The 23069-nt window shown below is 38.4% G+C and overlaps 1 long non-coding RNA gene across 5 annotated transcripts in view; it reads left to right on the forward strand.

The window, feature by feature from the left end:
- The window catches only part of LOC110258474 (uncharacterized), a 93249-nt gene that overhangs the window by 46216 nt on the left and 23964 nt on the right, over positions 1-23069 (forward strand). For 2 of the 5 annotated variants that reach the window (XR_014840478.1, XR_014840477.1), the window contains exons 3-4: positions 8966-9199; positions 9428-9469. This is a non-coding gene — a long non-coding RNA (uncharacterized LOC110258474). Of the gene's footprint in view, positions 1-8965; positions 9200-9427; positions 9470-18269; positions 18411-23069 lie in introns of all 5 variants that reach the window. The other 3 variants (XR_014840479.1, XR_014840476.1, XR_014840475.1) reach the window with 2 other exon arrangements.

Genomic DNA, 23069 nt, shown 5'->3' on the forward strand with positions numbered 1-23069 from the left:
ATCGGAGCTGTAGCCACCGGCCTACGCCAGAGCCACAGCAACGCGGAATCCGAGCCGCGTCTGCAACCTACACCACAGCTCACAGCAACGCCGGATTGTTAACCCACTGAGCAAGGCGCAGGGACCGAACCCGCAACCTCATGGTTCCTAGTCGGATTCGTTAACCACTGCGCCACGACGGGAACTCCTAAAAACATTTCTATCTTCAAATTTCTAACAAGAATTTCTGAAACATTCTCAAAGGGCACTTAATTATTTAAAGAAGTGGCAGATGCCTCACAAAATATATTTTAAAAATAAATGTATCTGAACTTTAATCAATACTTTTAAGCAACTTACAATTATGAGAATTCAGGCTTCTGAAACTTTTGGTTTTCAAATAAACATTTTAAAAATCATAGCTGATGGTTCTGGTTGCATAATTGAAATCAGTAAAGCCCTACTTTTAGTTTTCTGTTTTCCAGTATAATTTGTGGTTCCTTTATTTAGATTTATAATAAATTATCAACTAAAACATGCAAATGTATCTGTGAGGAAAATATTACTTATCATATATAAAGTATTTAGACTATTTAGAAAACATCATCAGTCTAGCTTTTTTTTTTCCTTAAGATGTGTTCATAATTATTTTCGAATCTACCCTCTGATTTAACACCATGTTTTTAATATCATTAGATTTTCATTAGATTTTTACTTTTACTTCTATGAGTTCTCCCACCTTCACACGTCTCCTTTCCTTGCATCATTTTAGCTAAGCTATAAATCCCAGCTGTTTCATTGAATGTAGTGGCTCATTCAGAATTCAGCCTGTGCTTGCAAGAAGGAATGAAAAACCCAACATAAGGCAATATATGGGCAAAACTAAAATATAAAATGATGATCTATTAAAAATAAGAGTGTAGGAGTTCCCGTCGTGGCGTAGTGGTTAACGAATTCGACTAGGAACCATGAGGTTGCGGGTTCGGTCCCTGCCCTTGCTCAGTGGGTTAAGGATCTGGCATTGCCGTGAGCTGTGGTGTAGGTTGCAGACACAGCTCAGATCCAGCATTGCTGTGGCTCTGGCGTAGGCCAGTGGCTACAGCTCCGATTTGACCCCTAGCCTGGGAACCTCCATATGCCGAGGGAGCGGCCCAAAGAAATAGCCAAAAAAAAAAAAAAAGAGTGTACTTTGAGTTCAAACTATATCTGATATTGAAAGTCAGATAAGAGTAACAAAACAAGAGAAGCCATCAATGGTTTTATGCTATTGTAAATTCATTCCTGTGTTGGGTAGTCATAAAGCACCTTTACATGGTATATTTTAAACCATGTTCCAACCTCTAGTGCAACTATTAAAAGATGATGTAATAAAGGAGAGAAGGGAAAGTAACCTTAAAATATTTAATAGATCCTAAAAAAGGCATGAAAAGTGTGTGGGAGGGAGACAAAAAAATAGAATAAATAGTATAAATACCATTATGGTAACTTTATTTTTAAATATGCCAAAAAACTAAACATAGGACTACTCATTTTCATGGAAAATTAGAATTATCAAACTGGATATAAATAAAGGAGCAAAACAAAATAAGAGAAAAGACATGACATGAAAAAAGTATAATTACTGAATAAATGAAAAATGGTGCAAATCAGACAACTTGCACTACTAGACTGAATCCTAAATTCTGAACCTGGTATTATTGTAACTTGTCCTGAAGATCTCCTTTAATATATATTTTATTTTTTTAATAATAATTTTTATTTTTTCCATTATAGCTGATTTACAGTGTTCTGTCACTTTTCTACTGCATAGAAAGCTGACTTGGTCACACATACATGTATACATTCTTTTTTTCTTACATTATCATGCTTCATCACAAGTGACCAGACATAGTTGCCAGTGCTATACAGCTGCAGGTTTTTAGTAACACTTTCTTATATTTTTATTCTGGAAAGGTTTATAATTTACCATTATTTTCTCCAAGATAGGGATTCACTTTCTGTCCCTAATCATTTTTAATTAAATTCCAATGTAGTTTTTTTTAATTAAAATGCACTTGTAAGAAATAACATAGATTTCCAAGTACCTTTTAACAGTTTTCTCCAATGGAAATGTCTTGCAAAACCATAGTACACTATCACAGGCCAGCATTGACACTGATATATAAAAGACATGGAACATTTCCATGATGACAAAATCACTCATATTACACTCATTTTCTTCTCAACTCCTCTTCATTACTACAGTCACATCATCTCAAGAATGCTACTAAAATGGAACCTTTTGGGATAAGTACTTTTTTCCCCACTCAGTGTAACTCTCTGGAGATCATGAGAGTTGTTATGTGTATAAATATTTTATTTTCCTTTGTTGCCGAGTACTCTTCTGTAGTATGGATGCACCACAGATGGTTTTACCCATCTCCTATGAAAGGACATCCAAGTTATTTCCAATTTGGAGATATTATTAAAGAGAAACTGTTATGAGGAATTATGTATAAATTTTATGTGGAATTAGGTGATAATGTTTTCATTTCTTGAGGCAAATGCCTAGGTGTGCTACTGCTGGGTCATATGGTAATTAAATGTTTAGTTTTTTGGAAGAAACATAAAAACAGGTTTGTTTTCTTTTAATCTCACTAGATATCTTTGAGTGATCTAGTTCCTCTGCATTCTCTCTAGCATTTGGTGTTACTATATGTATGTGTATGTGTATGTATATATACTATGTGTGTATGTGTTTAAAAATTATAGACATTCTGGTAAGTATAGAGACAGCTCATTGTTTTTGTCATTGTAGATTTTTTTTGTTTGTTTGTTTTTTGTCTTTTTGCCTTTTCCAGGGCTGCTCCCATGGCATATGGAGGCTCCCAGGCTAGGGGCCTAATCGGAGCTGAAGCTGCCAGCCTATGCTACAGCCACAGTTCCATTCCAAGCTGCGTCTGCAATCCACACCACAACTCTCAGTGACACCAGATCCTTAACCCACTGAGTGAGGCCAGGGATTGAACCCACAACCTCGTGGTTCCTATTCAGATTCGTTAACCACTGTGCCATGACAGGAACTCCGTCATTGTAGTTTTAATTCATGTTTCCTAAATGGTGATTTTATGTGTCCATTTGCTCTTTATATATCCTCCTTAGCAAAATTTTTCTTCCTGTCTTTTGTCACTTTCATTTTTTTTAAATTGAAGCATAGTTGATTTGCAATGTTGCATTATTTTCATGTATACAGAAAAGTGATTCAGTTATATATATATCAGATTATATATATTTCAGATTCTTTTCTCTCATGGATTATTATAAAATATTGATTATAGTTTCCTGTGTTATACTGTTGGTCCTTGTTGATTAACTATTTTGTGTATAGAGGTATGTATAGGTTAATCCCAAGCTACTAATTTACCCGTCTTTCTGCTTTGGTAACCATAAATTTGATTTCTATGTCTGTGGATCTATTTCTGTATCATTCATTTGCATATAAGTTCATTTGTATCATTTTTAAATTTTTAAAAATATGCATATATGCAAGATTTATTGGAGTATAGAGTTGATTTACAATGTTATATTATTATTTTCAGGTGTATTGCAAAGTGAATCAGCGATACACATACCGTATCCATTCTTTTTTCCCATCTAGGTTATTACAGAATATTGAGTAGACCTCCCTATGTTATCTATTTTATATACACGAGTGTATATATGTTAATCCCAACCTCTGAATTTTTCCCTCCTCCCAACATTTCCTCTCTGGTAACGATCATAAGTTTGGTTTCTAAGTCTTAGAGTCTGTTTCTGTTTTGCGAATAGTTCTTTTATATCATTTTCCATATATCAGTGATCTCATATGATATATTGTCTCTCTGTGTTTGACTTCCTTCATTTAGGATGATTATCTCAAGTCCCTCCATGTTCCTGCAAATGGCATTATTTCATATGTTTTTATGGCTGAGTAATAATCCATTGTATATATGTATCACATCTTTATCTATTCCTCTGTTGATAGACATTTAAGTGATTTCACATCTTGGCTATTATAAATAGTGCTGCAAGGAACATTGGAATGCAGGTATCTTTATGAATTATGGCTTTCTCCAGATAAATACCCAGAAGTGGGATTGCTGGATCATATGGTAGCTCTATATTTTGTTTTTAAAGGAACCTCTATACTATTCTCCATAGTGGCTGCACCAATTAACATCACCAGCAGTGGTATGAGTCAAATGTCTATAAATATCCATGTACAGTTGTTATGTGGACAGAAATCTCCAACTCTTTTGGGGACAACTGCTGGATTACATAGTAACAGGATATTTAGTTTTGTAAGAAATGACCCAACTGCCTTCACAAGTGGCTGTCAATTTGCACTCATTACACACAAGCAATGAATAAATTTGCTTTGGTTTCAAATCCTTGTCAGCATTGGGTGTTACCAAGGCTTTGCATTGTGGCCATTCTAATTAGTGTATAAGTGGTATTTCATTGTTGCTTGAATTTGCATTTACCTGATAACATAGGCCTGGAGTATCTTTGCATTTGCATATTTGTGATTTGTTTATCTCCTTTGGTGAGGTGTCTGTTAAGGACTTTGGCCTATTTTTTAAGCGTGCTATTTCCTTATTATTGCGTTTTAAGTATTGCTTGTATTTGTTTTTGTAATGGTCTTTTATTGATGTATGTTTTGCGTATATTTTCTTCCCATCTGTGGCTTGTCTTCTCAATCTCTTGATGTCTTTTGTAGAGCAGAAGTTTTTAACAAAGCACAACTTATTCATCATTTCCTTCATAAATAGTATCTTTCGTATTGTGTCTGAAAGTCATTACTATACCCAAGATCATCCTAGGTTTTTTCTATGCTACATTCCAGTATTTTTATGGGGTTTTTGCTTTACATTTAAGGCATGATCCACTTGGAATTAATTTTTGTGAAAGATTTATTTCGGTGTAGATTTTTTTTTGGTATGTGTATATCCAGTTGTTCCAACACCATTTGCTGAAAGGAGTATATTTGCTCTATTATACTGCATTTGCACCTTTATCAAAAAGCAGTTGATTATATTTATGTGGGTCTATTTCTGGGATCTCCATTCTGTTTCATGGATCTATTTCCCTAGTCTTTCACCAATATAATCTTAATCACTCTGGCTTTATGGTAAGTCATAAAATTGGGTAATGTAAGTCCCCTAACTTTATTCTTCTCTTTCAATGTTGTGTTGGATCAAGGGTTTCCATGTAAACTTTAGAACTGTTTTGTCAATATCCATGAACTAACTCGCTGGAATTTTGATAGGGCACTGGATCTGTAGACGAAGTTGGGAAAAACTGGCATCTTCCCACCATTGAAACTTCCTATCAATAAACATAATATCTCTTCATTTATTTAGTTGTTTTGAATTATTGACCACTGTTTTTTAGTTTTCCTTCTATAGAACTTGTAAATCTATTGTTAGATTTAGCTTAAGTATTTATTTTACCTGTTTTCAATAATTTTTTCCTGCTCTTATCTTTATAGTTATTACTTACGTTCCTTTAGTTTTACTTTGCTATTTCTTTTCTAGGTTTTGAGGAAGGGACTAAGATATTGATTGTAGATTTTTTTTTATTTTAGGGCTACATCTGTGGCATATGGACATTCCCAGGCTAGGAGTCAGATGGGGGCTACAGTTTCCAGCCTACACCACAGCCTCAGCAACACCAGATCTGAACCATGTCTGTGACCTACACCACAGCTCATGGCAACACCGGATCCTTAACCCACGGAGAGAGGTGAGAAATTGAACCCGAATCCTCATGGATCCTAGTCAGGTTTGTTAATCTCTGAGCCAGGTTGGGAATTCCTAGACCTGAGGTTTTTTGTTTTTAATTTAATTATATCCTCTCTATGTTGATACATTGTAATTTCACTCTCATTCAGCACTATGTGTTATTTGATTCCCCAACACTTTTGTCTTTGTTTTAGAAGAACCCTTGTGATTACATTGGTTGCCCTCAAACAATCCAAAATAATCTCTCCATCTCAATATCCTGACCATAATTATATTTGCAAAGTTTATTTGCTATGTAAGGTAACATATTCACAGACTTCTGAGATTATGATTTGGAAACATTATGTTGGGAGGTCATTACCACAATGGATCATATGACCTCTGAAGCAGGGATCACCCAATAGAATCTAATAGCATGTGCTGTTGAGAAGGAACTGAACCATGATGGAGACAGGACTACTGCCAAAAACACCATCTACATAGAGAACTAGAGGAAGAATTGCTCTGGCTTCTCTCTCTCCCCACACTCCAATCCCTTGTCAGTACCTCCCAGTGGTGGATTTGAATGAAAGTCAGGTAACATTGGTGCCTAGGGGTTCCATCTTGAATATGTTAGCCTCTATGAATGTAGAACTAAACAATCAGGGAGAAAGTACAATATCTCAGTGGCATTCTTAGGCTTTGGCAGGGAAATGAAAAAAAAAATCAAATCATAATAAACCACTTCTTAATGCCAGAAGACTTCATGCTATTCTAGAAAGTGAAAGGACAAAACAGTAATGAGAGCTTTCTAGCTCTTAACAGTTTTACAACAGAATAATTCTGATGCAAAAAAGCATTTGGTAAAGGTAATGCTTGCTTCAAAAAGCAATGGATTATTTTACTGACTATTCTCTCATTAATAAGAATTCAGTGCACTGGTTAATCTTTTAAAGGGGACAGTTTTACAAATCTTAGCTGTTTTATGACAGACTGCTCCAACGTCACCTCTGTAATCAATGTCCAGAGGTTTAGATGGCCTAGAATTTGAAAACCTGTCATTTAGTTCCTTCTTTTGCTTTTTTAGGTACTAATCCAATATACATCAGACTAGGCTTTTATTTAATGTGGTGTATCACCGTACCGTGGGTTCTGTGGTGGCCCATTTTAAAACATGTACACAGCTGCAACAGGAACTTGTGCCTGCAGGACGTGGAAACTCAATTGAACTAACACACTCCAACAGCTCTGTTTAGAGGGGTGAAACAGAGAAAGGATGACCACTACTTTCAGAATGGAAATGAACCTGCAATCACAGTGGTTCCCTTAGGCAAATCTGAAGCCTAGAGTTGAAATAATTAGCCTCTCTGCAGAATAGTTCTCACTCTATGTGACAGTCACAGCTTTAATCTGTTCATTTGTTGAGAGTTAATACCACTGAAGAGCTGACATATATGTAAAAAGAAAAGTACTGTATTTATATAGAATAACTGAGACAAGGTGTCATTGTAAGGATTATACTGATTGACTCATATTTGAAACAATAACAATATAACGTCAATATGTCTCATTTGAAGAAGTGTATTTTGACATTGACGGTTCTTTGGGCATGTGTTGAATTCCTTGTTTGATTTATTTTATTCACTCTGAAATGTGTGCATTAAAATTGTTTCTAGGTGTGTATGTGTTTGAATTTTGGGGGAAAGAGCATCATTTTTATTCTATTATACAGTACTCTCTCTTTTAAACACTAAATATACCTTTTCAATAAGTCATAATACAAACTGTACAGTGTTAGTAATACAATATATTGCAAATATAGAAATCAAGGATGAGGGAGTTCCCTTCTTGGCTCAGTGGTTAACAAACTTGACTGGGGTCCATGAGGATGTGGGTTCCATCCCTGGCCTTCCCCAGTGGGTTAAGGGTCCAGCATTGCCATGAGCTGTGGTGTAGGTTGCAGATGCAGCTCAGATCCCACATTGCTGTGACTATGGCATAGGCCACCTCAAATTATTTTGTTTCAGTAGAGACCCACATTTGAGAAGAAAGATTATAATTAGTCTCCTAGTTAACAATGAGTTTCTAGATTCTGGGCGGAACCATACCAAGTTTCAAGGGAAACTGGTTTGTTCAAGAGGAAATAAATCTGCAGCAGGAGAAGGATAAGAACAGAGTGGCAGAATGCTGTTGCATGTATGAAATGAGACCTTCCTGTTTCTCCCAAATTCTCAGTGAAATCTAGAATAGATGAGAAATATGTTTTACATATACAGATTTCTTATAAAAACTAGTGAAAGACAGAGTCATTGATGTGGGTTAAATATACACAAAACAGAGAGAACATGTATGGAGAAAAGGCAAAATTCCTCCCCAGATAATAGATGGGTTGGAAGTAATTCACCATAGACTCTACAGGATACTGTAAATTTGATGGCCTTGGCTACAAGGTCATTCATAATCTAGGCCACATTTAACCTTCCATTTTCTTTTAGTTACTTTGCTTTTCACACTAAACTCCAGACATTGAACCCTGTCTTGAGGAGAACTGCCTTATTCTTTTATGCACCCATGGCTTTGTTCAAGAAGCCCCCTCTTCTGAATTTCCACCTCCCCTCCCAGCAGCCCTTTCCCTCATCGCTTCCCCAGAATAATTTCTAATTATCCTTCTAATTTCACCTTTTCCTGAGTGCCAAATTGTTGATGCACCTTCACTTGGGTCCTGTCTTATCCTGCAGTTAATATCTACCGTCCAATTTTTAACTTACATTTTTTATAAGTTACTACCAACCTATCTCCCTGACTTGAAAATGAAATCTCCAAATCAGGGTTCTGTGTTATTACTTATGCAACCTTCTATTGACATAGTAGGAACTTTAAACTGTGTTCAGCAAAAGAAAATGACTTAGTGAAAGAATTACTTTTTTTTCCTCAAGAACATCTAAACAATGGATTTACTCATGTGTCAGAAACAATATACGGTATGCTAGTGAATAAACCTGTCAAAAAGAAAAAAGTAACATTCTTGATGGCACAATTCCTCATTTTGTTAAAATGTTACTCTATATGATTTTCTTATAATTTGAACTACTGCATATTTTGGTATGCCAGAGTGAAGAGATCATTATTGATTGCTGAATGCCTTGAGGGTTGCATACATAATATGGTTTCAGTGGTTTATACTGACTTTGATATGACCTACAGTTTTCTGTAAGTGCTCTATGTGAATGTGCTTATGGTAACAGCTCTGCACGATGTGGAGGACCCCAAGACAGCAGCCCAAGGAGGACAGACACTCTCACGATACAGCCGGGAATCTGGGTCTTCAGCTCCTCCGTGGTGCCGCACAGGGGCTCCTGGGAGTCTGCCATCTTGTGGACAGTGAACAACCAGGCAGCTGTTCTCTCCTGGATCTGAAGGCATCCCTCTGAGTGGAGTGATGTTGGGTAGGAGAATCCAGTATGGGAAGCTCAAAGAAGGTAAGCAGGGTGTTGGGGAGCCCCTCGCAGAAGACCACATACTGCTTGGGGTGTTTGGCAGCCACCTTGTGGCCGCATACTCGGTGCCTGTCCCTCAGTCTGGTGCTTAGATCTGAGATCGTGGCAGAAACCTGTGGCAGAAAGGATGGTCATGACCAGGCGAGGCCAGGGGCCAAGTGGCTGCTGGGCTAACACTCACACAACTCACAGACACTTCTAATTTTTCAGTTTCCAGGTGGCAGATTATGGGATTTGTCAGACTTCAGAATTGTGAGTTGACTTCCATTTTAAAAATCTCCATACCCATATCTATATTTATATCCATAGGTGTGTCTATATCTGGAACTTACTGGTTCTGTTTATATTGTGTATAGTTCAATAGATATCTTAGACCTTTTTTTATATTCCAGAAGCTGTTATTTATTTTTTAATTAAAAAATTAATATAGGAGTTCCCGTCGTGGCGCAGGTGTTAACGAATCCGACTAGGAACCATGAGGTTGCGGGTTCAGTCCCTGCGCCTTGCTCAGTGGGTTAACGATCCGGCGTAGCCGTGAGCTGTGGTGTAGGTTGCAGACGCGGCTCGGATCCCGCATTGCTGTGGCTCTGGTGTAGGCCAGTGGCTACAACTCCGATTAGACCCCTAGCCTGGGAACCTCCATATGCCACGGGAGTGGCCCCAAAAAATAGCAAAAAGACAAAAAAAATTAATATATAAAAAAGTAATTTTAAACATTTCCGCCCATCTTCCCATATGGATAACTGCAGTAATTAGAAAGAAATTGGGGGAGATTGTAACATTACTGCATGTGAAATCTTAGTGAAAAAGTTCCCCTTTCCACCATTCTTGACCTAAAACCAAGGTGACATTTTTTTTTTGGTATAATGATCATAGCAATCTAATTTCATAGGATTTCCACCCCACAGCCCAAGCACATCCTCCCACCCCCACACTGTCTCCTCCAGAGACCATAAGTTTTTCAGTGTCTGTGAGTCAGTATCTGTTCTGCAAAGAAGTTCCTCTGTCCTTTCTTCAGATTCCAGTGTCAGTGAAGGCATTTGATGTTGGTGTCTCATTGTATGGCTGACTTTACTCAGCATGATAATTTCTAGGTCCATCCATGTTGCTAAAAATGCGGGTATTTCATTCTTTTTAATGGCTGAGAAATATTCCATTGTGTATATGGACCACATCTTCTGGCTCCACTCCTCTGTCGATGGACATTTAGGTTGTTTCCATGTTTGGCTATTGTAAAGAGTGCTGCAATGAACATTGGAGAACATGTTTCTTTGCGAGTTAGGTTTTCTATGGATAGATGCCCAGGAGTGTGATGGTTGGATCAAATGGTAGTTTTATGTTTAGTTTTCTGAGGAATCTCCACACTGCTTTCCACAGTTGTTGCACCAGTGTACAGTCCCACCACCAGTGTCATAGGGTTCCTTTTTCTCCACAGCCTCTCCAGCACTTATTGTGTGTAGACTTTTGGGTGGTGGCCATTCTGGCTGGTGTCAGGTGGTACCTCATCGTGGTTTTGATTTGCATTTCTCTAAGCATGAGTGGTGTTGAACATCTTTTCATGTGTTTTTTGTCCATCTGTATGTCTTTGGAGAACTGTCTGTTTAGATCTTCTGCCCATTTTTGGATGGGGTTGTTTGTTTTTTTGGTGTGGAGCTGTGGAAGGTGTTTATAACTTTTTGGAGATGAGTCCCTTGTCAGTGGATTCACTTGCAAAGATGTTCTCCCATTGTGTGGGTTGTCTTTTCATTTTCTTTAGGCTTTCCATTGCTGTGCAGAAACTTTTCAGTTTGATTAGGTCCCATTTGTTTATTTTTGTGTTTCTTGTCAATACTCTAAGAGGTGGATCTGGGAAGATGTTGCTGTCGTTTATGTCAAGGAGTGTTTGGCCTATGTTTTTCCTCTAAGAGTTTTATAGTGTCTGGTCTTATATCTAGGTCTTTAACCCATTTGGAGTTTACTTTTGTGTATGGTGTTAGGGAGTGTTCTAATTTCGTTCTTCTCCATGTGGCTGTCCAGTTTTCCCAGCATCACTTATGGAACAAGCTTTCCTTTCTCCATTGTATATTCTTGCCTCCTTTGTCATAGATGAGTTGGCTGTAGGTGCGTGGGTTGAATTCCAGGCTTTCTATCCTGTTCCACTGATGTCTATTTCCATCTTTGTGCCGGTACCATATGGTTTTGATGATTGTTGCTTTGTAGTATAGTCTGAAGTCTGGGAGCTTGATTCCTCCAGCTCCATTTTTCTTTTTCAGGATGTCTTTGGCTATTCTGAGTCTTCTTTGCTTCCGAACAAACTGTAAAATATTTTGTTTGAGTTCTGTGAAAAATGTCCTTGGTAATTTGATAGGGATCGCATTGAATGTGTAGATTGCCTTAGGTAGTATAGTCATTTTGATAATATTAACTCTTCCCTTCCCCAAGCATGGTATATCTTTCCATCTCTTTGTGTCATCTTTGATTTCTTTCATCTGAGTCTCATAATTTTCAGAGTACAGGTCTTTTGTCTCTTTAGGTAGGTTTACTCCTAGGTTTTTATTCTTTTGGAATTGATGGAAAAATGGGATTGTTTTCCTAATTTCTCTTTCTGCTCTTTCATTCTTAGTGTATAGAAATGCCATTTATTTCTGGGTATTAATTTTGTATCCTGCGACTTTGCCAAATTCATGGATGATCTCTAACATTTTTCTGGTAGAGTCTTAAGGATTCTCTACGTATAGTATCATGTCATCTGCAAATAGGGATAGATTTACTTCTTACTTTCCAACTTGGATTCCTTGTATTTCTTTTACTTATCTGAGTGCCATGGCTAGGACTTCAGAAGTATGATGAAGAGTAGTGGTGAGAGCAGACATCGTTGTCTTGTTCCTGATCTCAGCAGGAATTCTTTCAGCTTTTCACTATTGAGAATGATGTTTGCTGTGTTTTTTTCATATATGACCTTTATTATGTTCAGGTAGGTTCCCCCATGCCCACTTTCTAAAGAGTTTTTATCAGAAATGGGTGTTGGATTTTTTCAAAGGCTTTCTCCATGTCTATTGAGAGGATCATATGGTTTTTATTCTTCAGTTTGTTAATGTGGTGTATCACACTGATGGATTTGTGGATATTGAAGAACCATTGGATGTCTGGGATAAATCCTACTTGATCATGATGTACAATCCTTTTAGTGTATTGAATTCGATTTGCTAGTATTTTAGTGAGGATTTTTGCATCGATGTTCATCAGTGAAGTTGGCCTGTAGTTTTCTTTTTTTGTTGTATCTTTGTCTGGTTTTGGTATCAGGGTGATGGTGTCCTCATAGAATGAGTTTGGGAGTGTCCCTTCCTCTGCAATTTTTTAAAATAGTTTCAGAAGGAGAGGTGTTAGCTCTTCTCTAAATGTTTGATAGACTTCACCTCTGAAGCCATCTGATCCTGGACTTTGTTTGTTGGAAGTTTGTTAATAACAGTTTCGATTTCAGTGCTTGTGATTGGTGCATTCATCTTTTCTATTTCATCTTGGTTTAGTCTTTGAAGATTGTACTTTTTTCTTCTAGGTTTTCTGTTTTATTGGCCTATAGTTGCATATACTACTCCCTTATGATCCTTTGTATTTTTATGATGTCCATTGTTACTTCTCCTTTTTTGTTTCTAATTTTATTGATTTGAGCCCTCTCTGTTTTTTGCTTGCTAAGTCTGGGTAAGGGTGTATCAATTTTGTTGAACACTTCAAAGAACCAGCTTTTCATTTCATTGATCTTTTCTATGGTTTTCTTTGTTTCCATTTCATTGATTTCTGCCCTGATCGTTATCATTTCTTTAACTAACTTTAGGTCTTGTCTGTTCTTCTCTCTTGAGCTGCTTTAGATGTAAAGTTAGCTTGTTTCTTTGAGCTTTTTCTTGTTTCCTGAGGTGGGCTTGTATTGCTATAAACTTTCCTCTTAGAACAGCTTTTGCTGCATCCCATAGGTTTGGCAGTGTTGTATCTACATTGTTATTTGCTTCTGGGTGTTTTTTAATTTCCTCTTTGATTTCTTCAGTGATCCATTGGTTGTTTAGTAGCATGTTGTTTAGTCTCCAGGTGTTTGTGTTTTTTGCAGATTTTTTCTTGTTGTTGATTTCCAGTCATATAGTGTCTTGGTCGGAAAAGATGCTTGATATGATTTCAATTTTCTTAAAGTTACCGAGGTTGGATTTGTAGCCCAGGATGTGCTCAGTCTTAGAGAATGTTCCATGTGCACTTGAGAGGAATGTGTATTCTGTTATAGGATGGATGTCCTATAAATACCTATTAAGTCCATCTGGTTTCATGCATCATTCAGAGCCTGTGTTTCCTTATTGATTTTCTGTCTGGTTGATCTGTCCATTGCTATAAGTAGGGTGTTAACATCCCCCACTATGATTGTGTTATTGTCCATCTGTCCTTTTTTAAGGGTGTTAGCAGTTGCCTTATATATTGTGGTGAATCTGTGTTGGGTACGTAGATATTTAAAATTGTGATATCTTCTACTTGGATTGATCCTTTGATCATTATGTAATGACCTTTGTTCCTTAAAATATTCTTCATTTTAACGTCTGTTTTGTCTGATATGAGTATTGCTACGCCAGCTTTCATTTTTTTTTTTTTTGTCTTTTTGTCTTTTGTTGTTGTTGTTGTTGCTGCTATTTCTTGGACTGCTCCCGCGGCATATGGAGGTTCCCATGCTAGGGGTCGAATCGGAGCTGTAGCCACCGGCCTACGCCAGAGCCACAGCAACACGGGATCCGAGCCGCGTCTGCAACCTACACCACAGCTCACGGCAACGCCGGATTGTTAACCCACTGAGCAAGGGCAGGGACCAAACCCGCAACCTCATGGTTCCTAGTCTGATTCGTTAACACCTGCGCCACGTCGGGAACTCCAACAGCTTTCTTTTGATTCCTGTTTGCGTGGAATATTTTCTTCCATCCTCTCCCTTTCAATTTGTATGTGTCCCTAGATGTGAAGTGGGTCTCTTGAAGACAGCATATATATGGGTCTTATTTTTGTGTCCATTCAGCCAGTCTATGACTTTTGGTTGGGGCATTTAGTCCATTACCATTTAAGGTAATTATTGATATGTATGTTCTTATTGCCATTTTATTAATTGCTTTGGATTTGTTTTCATTGCTCTTTTTTCTTTCCTTCATCTCTTGTTCTGTCATCTTCTGGTTTGATGACTATCCTTAGTGTTGTATTTGAGTTGATTTTTCTTTGTGTATGCATTGTAGATTTCTGCAGTTTTTCTGATGTTTTGATATGAGTCTATATGTATATGAGATGGTTTTCAGTTGTTGGTGTCTTAATTGCAAGTTCATCTCCAGTGTCCTGCATTTGTACACCCACCTTTTCTCATGATTTCTGATTTTGGTGGTATAATTGTGCATGGATGATTTTGTATTTTTACTTTATATATACGTTTACGGGTGAGCCTTTTCATTTGAGGAATTTTTGTTTCCTGTTGCTGTCTTTTCTTTTCTGCCTAGAGACGTTCCTTTAGTATTTGTTGTAAGGCTAGTTTAGTGTTGCTGAATTCTCTCAGCTTTTGCTTGTCTGTGAAGGTTTTGATTTCTCCTTCAAATCTGAAGGAGAGCCTTACTGGGTAAAGTAATCTTGGTTGGAGTTTTTTTCTACTCATCACATTAAGTATATCACACCACTCCCTTCTGGCCTGCAGAGTCTCTGCTGAAAAATCTGCCAATAACCTTATCAGGGTTCCCTTGTATGTTATTTGTTTCTTTTCCCTAGGTGCTTTCAAGATTTTCTCTTTGTCATTAATTTTGGTCAGTTTGATTAATATGTGTCTTGGTGTATTCCTCCTTAGGATTATTTTATATGGTACTCGTGCTTCCTGGATTTGAGTGAGTAGTTCCCTTCCCATGTTAGTAATGTTTTTGGCTACTATCTCTTGGAATATTTTTTCTGTCCCCTTCTGTCTCTCTTCTCCTTCTGGCACCCCTGTAGTATGGATGTTGGTGCGTTTAACATTGTCCCAGAGTTCTCTGAGACTCTCTTCATTTGTTTTCAGTCTTTTTTCTCTCTTCTGTTCTGCATCCGTAATTCCCACTAATCCGTCCTCCACCTCACTTACTCATTCCTCTGCTTCCTGTATTTTGCTGTTAGCTACTTCTAGTGAATTTTTTATTTCAGTTATTGTATTTTGTATCTCTTCTGGTTTAAGTTTTATGTCTTGTATCTCAGTGTGTCCTGTAAGTTATCCATCTTTGCCTCCAGTGAATTTCCAATGTCTTGCATCATCTTCAGCATCAACAATCTAAAGTCTTTTTCCTGGAGGCTGAGAGTCTCCTAATGGCTTAGCTGATTTTCTGGGGTTTTCCCTTTCTCCCTCATCTGAGTCATAGTTCTCCGTCTTTTCATTTTTATAGGTTTTTGGTGTGGTGATTTTTTACAGAAAATAGAGTTGCAGCTGCTCTTGCTTCTGGTGCCTGCCTCCCTTGTGGCTGAAGTCAGCATGGGGGCTTGTTGTAGGCTTCCTGATGGGAGGGGGCTGATGCCTGCCCACTGGTCGGTGGAGCTGATTGTAATCCCTCTGGTGGATGGGACTTAGTCTCTGGATGGGATTAGAGGCAGCTGTGTTCCTGAGGGGTCTTTAAGTAGCATGTTTACTGAGGGTCAGGGTTATGATCCCACCTGGATTGTTGTTTGCCCTGGGGCTTCTCAGAGCTGACTGATGGGTGGGGCCATATTTTCCCAAAATGGCCACCTCCAGAGAAAGGCAGCTGCTGAATATTCCAGATAGCTTTGCTTTCAATGTTCTTCCCTCACAACCAGCCACATTCACCCCTGTTTTCCTGGGATGTCCTCCAAGAACTGTAGTCAGGTTTGTCCCAGATTCCTATGGAGACTTTGCTTTGCCCTGGGACCCAGTGCATGTGAAAGTCTGTGTGTGCCTTTTAAGAATGGGGTCTCTGTTTCCCCCAGTCCTGTGGAGCTCCTGCACACAAGCCCCACTGGCCTTCAATGCCAGATGCTCCAGGGGCTCTTTCTCCCAGTGACAGATCCCAGCATCTGAGGGTTTGATGTGGGGCTGGGAACTCTAACTCCTGGAGGTGCATCTCTGTGAGCCAGTTAGTTTCCAGTCTGTGGGGCTTCCAACCCAGGAGGTATGAGGTTGTTTATGTCAGGAAATCACCCCTCCTACCTCTTGATGTGGCCTCCTCTTTTTCTTCTAGAGTAGGATACCTTTTTTAAGGTTTCCAGTCCATTTCAGTGGAGATTGCTCAGTCTTTAGTTGTGCATTTTGTTGTTGTTAGGAGAGAAGTTGAGCTCCAGTCCTTCTATTCCACCATCTTCATCCCATCTCCTCACTATGGATTTTAAATTTAATTTTGCTTTAAGTTGGAAGACCAACCATCTTCTCTATTCTGTGTACTGTATTTCTTTTTTTGTTATTTTATTTTTTAAATAGTTTCTTTTCCAATACATTTTTTTTCTCCTGTACAGCGTGGTGCCCCAGCTATGCCTACATGTACACATTCTGTTTTCTCACATTATCATACTCCATCCTAAGTGACTAGATATAGTTCCCAGTGCTACACAGCAGGATCTCATTGCTTTTGGAATGTGTACTGTATTTCTGTTGATAAATTATTGATCTGTTAACATTTTGACAGCTAAGTCAGCTTTGTTTGCCTCATTGATTTAATTGACTTTTTTTTAACTTTTTGCCATTTCTTGGGCCACTTCCACAGCATATGGAGGTTCCCAGGCTAGGAGTCAAATTGGAGCTGTAGCCCCCAGCCTACACCAGAGCCACAGCAATGCAGGATCCAAGCTGTGTCTGTGACCTGCACCACAGCTTATGGCAATGCCAGATCCTTGATCCACTGAGAAAGGCCAGGGATGGAACTCACAACCTCATGGTTCCTAGTCAGATTTGTTAACCACTGAGCCAAGATGGGAACTCCTGATTTAATTGACTTTTAAATCATAAGTACTCTTTGCACATATCATGTTGGTTGATGAATTCATTGTGTGATTCTGTAGTTTGTTGAGCCTAAGGGCAAAAATGTATCTTGAGTCCCCTCAAAGTCTTATGGTCATATTTAGCCCTTTCCAGTAGATTACTGCGATTTTTAAAAAATGAAGTGGAGTGCAAATAACCAGAAAATTAAAATATAGGAGAGGCATCAACATGGAAGAGAGCAGAATGATCATTATAGTTAGAAACAGATTTTTCTTTATCAATAAGGAAAGGATATATTCTTCCTTAAATGGATAAAATAGTTGAGTACTTATCAAGAAAGAAATACAGCAATAATCTTAGCTCAAAATGTACCGTATTCATTTCAGAAAGATGAAATATATAAACACTATGGACTTTCAAAGCTCATTTTCATAATCTTACACTAGCGAAAGGTTTGACTTTTTATGTATGAATTATTGAAAGAACATCTGTGGGGCTGTGGTGCTGTGCAGATATATCTCACTCTCTCTGGCCTTAATTTCCTCTTATGAAAAATGAGTGGTAGACCCATGTTCTCTGAGCCCTATTTCATCGCTCCCAGTCTGTAATTAGGATGGTGTGTAATTGTGTTTGACACACACATGCAATTGATCAGCAGGTATGGATATGGGTAATGACTTTGAATTGGTCCAAAAACATTATGCACTTTTTCCAAAGATGGGTTGTGATAAATAATAGATATTTTGATTAGGAGAAATATAGTTTCTTTGAAGTATTAGTTGAAGACACAGCAATTCTTGCAAATGTCACAGTGTACTCAAACATTTTTCTATCAAAATCCTTATGTAAAAGATGTCTGTTTTGTAGGGATCTTGTGGTAGTAAATGTTTAGAATTAAAGTTTAGAATTAAAAAAAATGTAACCTGTTGTCCTTCAGCCCTGTGTACTAGCCTTAATGTATTAATGGTAATCACTTGCTCACTTCAGACTTCCTCTGGCAGGAAGGAATCTGACACCCTCCCTTGTCTATCCACTCCAGATATAGTGGGGCTGCATGGGTGGGTATCACTCTATCTCTCTGTATTTTTGTATATCTGTGTGTGTGTGTCTGTCTGTCTGTCTTTCCAGATGGTCTCTATACAATTTTCAGTTGACCATGGTGGCTTGCAGGCAACTGAACGACTTACATGAGAGCTGAAGAATCTCAGAATGAATGCCCCAAGGGAGAGAGCCTGGCATAATTTGTAGAGACTTTTCTGACCTGGCCTTGTAAGTCTCATAGTGTCACATTCTGTTTGTTCAAGGGAAATTAGTAATGCTAGCCCACATTCAAGAGGAGGGGTTAGATAACTACTCTGTCTCATTTGTAATTGTATTCCTTAGGTTTTTGGTGTGGGCCAGATGAGTTTCTTATATATTTTGGAGATTAACTCCTCATCAGATGTAGGATTTGCAAACATTCTTTTCCCATTCAGTAGGTTGCTTTTTAATTGTGTTGGTGATTTCCTTTGCTCTGCAGAAGCTTTTTAGTTTGATGTAGCTCTCCTTGCTTATCTTAGCTTTTGTTGCTTTTGCTTTTGGAGGCAGACCCGAGACATCATTGACAAGACCTGTGTCAAGGAGCTCATCTGTGCTATCTTTGAGCAATTTTATGCTTTCAGGTTCTGCATTCGTGTCTTTAATCCATTTTGTGTTAATGTTTTATATATGGTGTAAGACAGTAGTCTAGTTTCACTCCTTTGTATGTGTATATGAATCATGCATATTTCCTGGGGAAGAGTCTCTAATGCACAACAAATTCTCATAGTTTTATTGCAAGAACAGATAAATAGTCACAGCCCTAGAACTTAGAGGACATTTTGAAATGCTGAATTGTGTGTTATAGCTACAGGCTATGTTTTGGAAAGATTAAGGTGGCAAGCTGTTTTGCCCAAATCTGTGTCTTAGGTTATGGAATTTGGAGGGTATACTTTGAGTCAAAATAAGCAAAACCAAATGGGACTTCTATTATGCTTAATTGTGTATGTCAACTGTACTGGCTAGGGTATGCCCTAATAGTTAGTAAAAGAATTCTGGTGTGTCTGTGAGGGTATTTCTGGTAGAGATTAGCATTTGAATTAGTAGACGAAATAAAGAAGTTTGCCCTCCCCAATGCTTGTGGGCATAGTCCAACCTGATGAGAGTCTAAATAGAAGACAAAAGTGAAGAAGACATTTTCTTATGGTCATGACCTGGGACCTCCATCTCTTGTCTTGGATATAGGTGCTCCTGGTTTTTAGGCCTTCAGACCAGATCGGGACTTCCACCACTGGCCCACAGAGTCTCAGATTCTCAAGTCTTTGGGCTCAGATTTACAGCATTGGCTTAATTGGTTCTCAGCCTTCAGACTTGGACTGCATTGACCATTGGCTTTCCTGGTTCTCTTGCATGAAACGTCAAATCATGTGTCCTCCTGCTTTTGAATGAAAATTTTATATGTATAAATTTTGGGGAGGTCTAATGTGTCATTAAAGGCCAGGGTTTCCTTATTGATTTTGTATGAGTAATCTGTCCATTGATGTAAGTGGGGTCCTAAAGCCCCCTACTTTTATTGTGTTACTGTCATGGTTTCCATTTGTGTTTGATTGTTTTTGCCTTGTGTTTTGAGGTGGGCCTATGTTGGTTGCCTATGTATTTACAGCTATATCTTCATTTTGGATGGATCTATCACCATGTGTTGGCATTCTTTGTCTCTTAGAGTCATTGTTTTAAAGTATATTTTATCTGATACAAATATTGCTATCCTAGCTTTCTTCTCGTTTTTCATATACATGGAATGCTTTTTCCATCCTCTTGTCTGAAGTGAGTTTCTCATAGACAGCATAGATAAGGGTCTTGTTCTCCATTCATTCAGCCACTCTGTGTCTTTTTTTAAAAATTTTTATTTGAGTATATTTAACTTACAGAGTTGTTAGTTTCAGATGGCCAGTAATTTAGATCAGTTATACATGTTCTTATATCCATTTTTTTCAGATTCTATTCCCATGTAGGTCATCACACAGTATAGAGTAGATTTTCCTGTGCTGTACAGTATGTCCTTGTTATCTATTTTTTTATAGAAATTATGTAAATTATAGTTGACATCTCATGTTCTGTTAATTTCTGCTGTACAGCACAGTGACCTAGTAATACACACATATGCATTCTTTTTCTGACATTATCCTCCATCATATTCCATCCCAAGTGATTGGATGTAGTTCTATTTGCTATACAGCGGGACTCATTGCTTGTCCACTCCAAGTGCATCTACTAACCCCAAACTCCCAGTCCATCCAGTGCCCTCCCCACTCTTTGGCAACCACATGTTTGTCCTCCCTGTCCATGGGTTTTATTTCTTTATGTAGATGGGTTCATTTGTGCCATACATTAGATTCCAGATATAAGTGACATCATATGGAATTTGTCTTTCTCTTTTGGACTACCTTCACTTAGTATGAGAGCATCCATGTTGCTGCAGATGGCATTATTTTGTTCTTTTTTATAGCTGAGTAGTAGTCCATCATGTATATTTACTACATCTTGTTTATCCATTTATTTATCTATGGACAGTTAGGTTATTTCCATGTCTTGGCTGTCGTGAATAATGCTGCAATGAATATAGGGGTGCATGTATCTTTTTCAATGAAAGTTTTGTCCTGAGATAGGCCCAGGAGTGTGATTGCTTGATAATATGGTAGTTCCATGTTTAGTTTTCTGAGGTACATCCACTCTGTTTTCCATATTGATTGTAACAGTGTATATTCCCACTAAAAGTGTAGGAGGGTTCCCTTTTCTCCACACCCTCTCCAGCATTTCTGATTTGTAGACTTGTAAGTATTAGCCATTCTGACTGGTGTGAGGTGGTACCTCATGGTAGTTTTGATTTGCATGTCTCTAATCATTAGTGATGTTGAGCAACTCTTCATGTGCCTGTTGGCCATCCATATGTCTTCTTTGAAGAAATGTCTGTGGAGGTCTTCTAATGGTTTTTCAGTTGAGTGGTTGTTTTGCTGTTGAGTTGTAATGAAATGTTTGTATATTTTGCAGATTATGCCCTTGTCAGTTGCCCCATTTGAAACTACTTCCACGCATTCTCTTGGTTGTCTTTTTTTTTTTCTGGTTTCCTTTGCTGTGCAAAAGCTTGTCCATTTGATTAGGTCCCATTGGTTTATTTATGTTTTTATGTCTGTTGCCTTGGGAGAATGACCTAAGAAGACATTTGTATGGTTGATGTCAGAGAATGTTTTGACTGTGTTCTCTACAAGGCATTTTATAGTGTCTTGTCTTAGGTTTAAGTCATTAAGCCATTTTGAGTTTATTTTTGTGTATGGTGTGAGGTGTGTTCTGGTTTCATTGATTTACATGCAGCGCTCCAATTTTCCCAGTACCACTTGCTGAAGAGAGTATCTTTTCCCATTTTATTTTATTTTATTTTATTTTGTTTTGTTTTTGTCTCTTTAGGGCTGCTTTTTTGGCATATAATGCCCATGTATTGGATATTGTCAATTTACTGCCATGAGCATATGGGTGCATATAATTTTTTTTTAAATGTGTATTGCCTGTTAACTGGTTGAGATTCAGCACCCCCTTTGTGAGCTGCACAGTCTTCATTTGTTCATTGGAGCAGAATTCATGGATCCCATCCCCTCCCATAAAAATCTGTGTTCTTTCCAGTCCCCTACTGTGTGAACTCATGCTGTGATGGATTCACATGAAAAGACGTGTTTAAAGATTTGAGCACAAATTTTAGTGGGATCAACTCTAAGGAAACCCAATTCTAGGAAAGGGGTACACCCCTGGGACTTTGCTGGGTCTTGCACACTTTTCTCCCAGAGTGGACTGTTCATGATTCCCTCGGAGATCTCCTGGGGTGCTCTGCATCCTCACATTGTCACCTGGGCTGGTGGTCACCCAACTAACAACCTGCCAGATTGATGATAACCAATGCTGTCTCCATAATGCTTACATTTGTGTGTGTTCTCCTCAGAGTGGTCAGGCATTTCTAACAGAGACTAGCCATGTGCATGGCCTCTTGTTGGAATTGCATGTGTTTGCTCAGGTTCTTGTTAGAACATTTGTTTTGAGAGGATTTTGGAGCACAGGCATGTTCAGGCCTTCTCTGCCCTCTTAAAATATGTGGGCAGAGAGAGAAAGACAGAGTTTGTATGGATTCATTCCAGGAAACAGCCAGAATAGGGAAAGATGCTGAGAAAGAAAGATTCGAAGTTGTCAGGGGCTGGGGGATGGGGGAATGGGGACTCCGCTTTGGTTTTATTTTGGGGAATGAAATAGTCTCAAGCTAGACAGTGGTGATGGTGACACACATTGGGAATGCATCTGAATGACACCGTTTAAAATGGAAAATGCTTCAATGTTATTTTAAACTTAAATTTTATTATTATTACTATTATTTCTAATGTTTTATTTTGAACTTAAATATATAGAAGCTGAATAACATGACAGCAAAAAGAAAGAAAGAGAATCAAATAAATAAAAACAGAAAATATGTCGTGTAGAATGAAATAAAGATCGGGTTGGTGAGAGGGTCGATGGTGTGGAACTAGAGCGGACAGTGAGAATGGTTGCAGAGGCATTGGGCCCATGGGCTCAGTGACTGCTGATGTGGCTCCTACCAGTGCAGGAACAGGAGGAATAGTAGTTCCAGGTTCACCCACCAGGAGTATTAGTTTTGTACCTGGATCTTGTTCTCGTGCAGGCCCAGGGGCATGTTCTCTCTTGAGGGGTGGTCAGTCCTCACTGGGCTGAGGGTCTAATGCAGGAACAGATGCTGGTTCTCCCTGCAGGAGCTGGGAATCCTGACCAGGCTCTGGGTCTCTTGCAGCATCAGGTGCAGTTTCTTCTTGTTGCTGTGGATCCTGATCTTGCTGTGGATCTCCTGCAGGAGCAGGT

This window comes from Sus scrofa, chromosome 3 (genome assembly GCF_054392235.1).
Source record: "Sus scrofa isolate SSC_HxYL_T2T_F1_AM1 chromosome 3, Sscrofa_HxYL_maternal_Yorkshire_Landrace_v2.0, whole genome shotgun sequence".
In the NCBI taxonomy this organism is placed as follows: domain Eukaryota; kingdom Metazoa; phylum Chordata; class Mammalia; order Artiodactyla; family Suidae; genus Sus; species Sus scrofa.